Genomic DNA, 5,922 nt, shown 5'->3' with positions numbered 1-5,922 from the left:
AGAGGCGCCCCCGCATAGGGGTGCCCCATGCACAAGGAGTGCACCCCGTAAGGAGAGCCCCCCGTGTGAAAAAAAGCACAGCCTGCCCTGGAGTGGCGCCGCACACATGGAGAGCTGATGCAGCAAGATCGCAACAAAAAAAGAGACAGTTTCGCAGTGCCATCTGACGATGTAAGAGGATGCAGAAGAACACACAGTGAATGAACACAGCAGATAACCGGGCGAGGAGGAGGGCGGGGAGGGGGGGGGAGGAGAGTAGGGGGGAGAAATAAATAAAATAAATCTTTAAAAAAAAAAGTCCATGCAAAAACTTGTCCATGAATGTTCATAGCAGCATTATTCATAATAGCAAAAAGTAGAAACCCAAATCAGCAGATGAATAAACAAAAGTGGTATATGCATACAATGGAATATTATTCAGCCAAAAAAGGGGATGAAGTTCTGATATGCGCAACAACATGGATGAACCTTGAAAACATATGATAAGTGAAAAGAGCCAATTGCAAGAGGCCACATATTTTATTATCTCATTTATGGGAAATGTACAGAGTAGGCGAGTCCAAAGAGATAGAAAGCAGTTTAGTGGTTGCTAGGCGCTGAGCAAGAGAATATGGGGAAGGACTACTTAACTGGTATGGAGTTTCTTTTTGAGTTTGTGTGAATGCTTTGGAATTATATAGTCTTGATGGTTGCACAACATTATGAATGTAATAAAAGCCACTGAATTGTACACTTTAAAATGGTGAATAAGATATTATGTGCATTTTATTCAGTTAAAAAAAATAGAGGCTAAAATATCTTTTTTTTTTACTAATGGAAGAGGTTGGAAGACTTAGCTTGTTTGAGAGCCAAATAGACCTGCTAAATGAGCCTCCAAATTAGGCAGACTTAACCACCCAGTGACAGGCAACCCTGGGTGCAGTAAGTCTACTTAATTTGGGGGTTCATTTAGCAGGATTTAGGAGAGGGAAGAACAGAGGGGATCCCATTAAGCTGTTAGGCTCCTCCCAAGAGGAAAAGGGGAATTGCTTAGAATGCTTGATTATGCCCAATGATATCAATCGGATGTGAAAGTCTGTCACTCCAGGAGTGAAAAGAAAAAAGAGGCAGAGAGAGGCCCAGATTTATATTTTATGTTTCCTACACATAAAAGAGGAGAGAGGATGATATTTTCCTCACCTATAACATAATTTTAAAAATATGCATTCAGATGTAAAAAATACAGTTCTGTTATTTTTTATGTTTACTTTGTGTCATGGATTGAATTGTGTCCTGTCTGCCACCCCCTCCCTGCAAATATTAAAATTCTAATCCTCAGTACTTCAAAATGTACCCTTATTTGGAAATAGGGTCATTACAGATGGAATTAGCTGGGATAATGAGGTCATACTGGAAGAGGGTGGGTCTTTAATAGAATATGAGTGGCATCCTTTTCAGAAGAGGAAATTTGGATGTGGATGGAGAAACAGGTGAGAATGCCATGGATCGCCAGCAAACCACCAGATGCTAGAAGAGGCATTCTTCTCCCAGCTTTGAAGGAAGCATGGCTCTGCCAATACTTGATTTCATATTTATAGCTCCCAGAACAGCAAGACAATACATTTCTGTTTCTTTAAGACACCCAGTTCTCCTACACTCTGGTTTATTGGACCTACCCCACTCAGCTAACATGGAGGTGAAGAAGGTCAACCACCAACCATGGAGCCAAGAGTGCCTACAACTGAAAGCAGGAGGATTGCATCCAGCATCCATGTGGAATCTAAGCCCCCTCTTGTTACAGATGTGGAGTGGACACAACCATTCCAAGGTCCACAGGATGGAGGAATAGAGTATGGATTAGAGTGGACTTACCGATAATCTATTCATGAACTATTGTGATTAGTAATCGAAGAAAATGTGGCATTAGTGTGGAGAAAGTGGCCGTGGTAGCTGCTGGGGTTAGGGAATGGGAGGAAGAGATGAGATGTGGAGGCGTTTTCGGGACTTGGAGTTGTCCTGGGTGATGCTGTAGGGACAGTTACCGGACATTGTATGTCCTCCCATGGCCCACTGGGTGGAATGTGGTAGAGTGTGGGCTATGATATGGACTATTGACCATGAGGTGCAGCAGTGCTCAGAGATGTATTCACCAAATGCAATGAATGTCTTATGATGATGATGGAGATTGTCTTATGATGATGATGGAAGAATGGGGTGAGGGGGATGGGGCTTATATGGGGACCTCATATTTTTTGAATATAATATTTAAAAAATAAAGACAAAAGGGGAAAAAAAAGACATGCAGTTTGTGGTTCTTTGTTACAGCAGCCCTAGCTAACTAAAATGCATTGTTTTCCTGAGTAGCCAGAATAATAACAACCCCTGATCTAGCAGTTGAAGAACCTCAGGTTCTTTTGGTTTACAATAGTTTCCTTTAGATTAAAAAGGCTCTTTCCAGTAAATATTCAGTCAGTTAGAAGTTCAACTCCCTGCCAGGGCTCTTACTCTACTCCTTCCCAAGATGGCACCGTGTTTGCCGGGAGCTTATAAAGATTGAGGTTGGACATAAGTATTCCTGGATCTACACACTGGTCTGTGGGCCTTTGCTCTTTTCCAATGCAGTGGGCGGATTTCCTCTGAATCCCTTGGCCAAGCACAGGGAGTTTAGTCACATCTTCCTTTTAGCTTATTGAGGCATTTGATGATGCTGGAGCTGCAACCTTTGACACCCAGTCACGTGCTTCCCCTGGCCCCTGCCTTGGGATTCCCTTTGGTAACCTATGCTGTGGATCACCCTTGGTAGCTTTCCTGCCCTGCCTGGTTGGGGCAGTGTGGAACCATGGGGGAACTTCTGGATATCTCACACATGATATGGTTGCAGACAACCAATAGCAGTATCTCAGGCTACCCAGCCACCTGCCTTCGATCACATTATTCTACCTCTCCACGCCATGTTGAATGTGCCAGGGAAGGACAGCATCAGCCAGAATGTTCTTTGACTCTCTCTGAATATATCTGGGATTTCTGTTGGATTTCTGATGATATCACACTGCTCCCCTGCAACAAAATATTTTAAAAAACCATGCATGGGAGCTGATGTGGCTCAAGGGGTTGCTTGCCTGCTTCCCACACGTTGGGTCCCAGGTTCGTCCCCAATAATTCCTAAAAACAAAAAACAACAAGGAACCAGTCAAGAGAACAAACTTAGGGGAGCCACCAATGTGGCTCAATGGTTAAGCACATGTTTCCCACATCCGAGGTCCCTGGGTTCAATCCCCAGCTTTGGTACCTCAAAAGAAAAAAAAAACCACACACACACAAAAAAAACATGCTAATTCATCTCCCATATTTTTCACCCTGGACGAAGATTTTTTTGGGGGAGGTGAGTGGGGTACTGGGGATTGAACCCAGGGCCTCATATGTAGGAAGCCAGAGCTCAACCTCTGAACCACATTGGCTTCCCTGAGTTGGTTTTTTGTTTGTTTGTGTTGCTTGCTCTTTGTTTTTGTTTGTTTGTGTTTTTTGTTCAGGAGGCACTGGAACCAAACCCAGAACCTTCTGTATGGGAGCTGGGTGCTCAACTGCTTGAGACACATTCACTCCCGTGGACCAAGACTTTTGCCACTGACTTTCAGTTCTTCTTCCCACATTTCTCCTCTTTTTCTGTTGAGTGGCCTGTTTCTTTAGTCAGAACGTGAATTCTCCAAAACCAGGAGGCAGGTATACATGATATTAAAATATTTAATAAATCCTAGACATTGGAGAAGGGACAGAGCAGCAGCCTGGCGGCCAGGTACCAGCAGCCCAACCTTTCCTTTCCCCACTATCGCTGGCACCGAGATCCTTTAGTTTGCAGCTACCTCTACTACAGAAACGTGGACTAACCCTTATAATGTGCCCAACACAAAATACTGAAGCAGACTTTATTAAACCAAGCTTTCAGCAATTAATTAGTTATTTAGTCTTGGATATTGCAGATAATCCAGTTGAAAATATAATACATGTTTTCCCCCCATGACTACAGAATTTGTTGATAGGAGCTTATAAACTGGAGGAAACATTCATGTCCGTGGAAATGCAGGGCTTTCCAGGAGTGTGGCTTTGGTTATTGCATACATTATGGGAATATTTGTAATGAGCTACAAAGATGCATTTGCTTATATTGAAGAAAGAAGATTTTGTTTTAATCCTAATGCTGGATTCGTCATCAACTTCAGGATTTTGAAGCCATCTACCTAGCAAAATTTACAATACAGATAATGTCATCACTGTAGATAAAATGATCAATTTCTGTCCATTCTGGTACCACAGGCAGTTTGAAGAGAACACGTGAAGAAGATGGTTTTTGAAATATGCGAGTGGCCATTGCACAGAATTGCAGACTCAAAAGCAACAAGAAGTGAATTTCTATTTGGGAAGAAGAAAATACTAGCAACAATAATAATGTAAAATGGTAAAAACACAAGAAGTTTCTTTGCAATTAATTATATGTTGTTTCCACACATGTTTCTCTGCAATTTATTGAGCAACATTTTAAGATGTTGGACTTCTGCAATAGGTGGCACTGATGGTTTTACTATTTTTTTTTTCTTCTTTACAGTTTTATTATAAACCAAGAATTTTGAGCTTGTGAAGAGGTAGTATTGCAATCATGAACTTTTCATATCAGAAATTTATTTATATACTAAACTTATTATGTTAAACAAAATGCAAGTTGGGGGATTTTTTTAAAAATTTGGGTAATTTATAACAAAAGATTTACTAAAATTTACTAAAAATTCATTTTGTTTATAATATTGCATTTAAAAAATAATTTTACATTTCAGTTTTATGATGGAGCCTCTTACAGAAACTTTAACAAAATGCAGGAATCTGCCACATTTTTCTTTAGTATAATTCAATACCTTAATTGCCCATTTTTTTCCTAAGCTCTTCTTGATGCTTCATAATAGTCTTTAAATCATGTCATTAGCCAACTTCCTTTACTTTAACATGATCCAGTTACTGCTTCCTTTCCTGTTATCTTCCTAATTTGTTTATTCTACTTTTAAAAAAAAAAGTTTAATGAAAAAAGATGTTGTAATTTACAGTAATAGATTTCCCCCCCAAAAAGGATAGTTAAAACTTTCAAGTGACTTTTCTTTTTTGCATTACTTTTTATCTGTTCTTTTAAGAACATGCTTTTTTGTTTTTGTTTTGTCCAAAATGGTTCTGAATAGAATATAATATACCAATGGGACACAAGTGAAACCCAAAAAAGAAAGGTGCCTTGCATCATTTAAAGAATAATAAGAGAAATCCTCATGCCCTCCAAATTAGTATACAGAACAGTGAAAAGTAAGATTAATGTTTTTCAATAATGTCTTTGTTTTTTAAAACTCTAAATTAGTTTAAATAAAAAATAGTAAGGTTTGAAGAAACCTCGGTAAATTATTTGGAATATGGAATGTTTACTCCTGTTCATTTTATGTCTTAATGATTGTCTTAATGATTCTGTGAGATTGTTCTGGCCCAGAGAAGCTTTTCTCTGAAAATACATTTACTGGGGAAAGTGATTTGTAGGAGTCCTTATTGTTTTAAATTAGCTTTTTAATAAGTTCTTTAAAATGAGTTAATCCAAATTTCCCCTGTAATTTGCATTAGCAAAGTCACTTTATGGATCCTTGGTTCTTTGTGTTTTTATTTATATGTGTAAAAATTATTCTAAGAAAAACATCTATTGCTATTCTTTTTTAAATTAACAATGTTTATTGACAAGGTACATTTAAAAATACATTTCTTTTTAATAGAAAAAAATATTTATATGTACACTGACGTTTTACCATCAGGAGATCTCAGATAGAGATGAGCCAAAATGTTCCCCTTCTTTCCTTGTTTTAGGATACCTCTTGCCCCTGATATCACAAATATACCAGTCTTTTGAATATCAGACTTAGAAAGAGA

General features: G+C 38.9%; 1 pseudogene; it reads left to right on the top strand.

Moving 5' to 3' along the window:
• Positions 1 to 1,417: 1,417 nt before the first annotated feature.
• On the top strand, positions 1,418 to 4,382 carry LOC101442814 (serine/threonine/tyrosine-interacting protein pseudogene; annotated as a pseudogene).
• Positions 4,383 to 5,922: the final 1,540 nt, after the last annotated feature.

The sequence above is a fragment of the Dasypus novemcinctus genome, chromosome 1, assembly GCF_030445035.2.
Source record: "Dasypus novemcinctus isolate mDasNov1 chromosome 1, mDasNov1.1.hap2, whole genome shotgun sequence".
Lineage (NCBI taxonomy): Eukaryota > Metazoa > Chordata > Mammalia > Cingulata > Dasypodidae > Dasypus > Dasypus novemcinctus.
The sequence above is the reverse complement of the archived record's forward strand: the minus strand, read 5'-3'. Positions and strand labels throughout refer to the sequence as shown.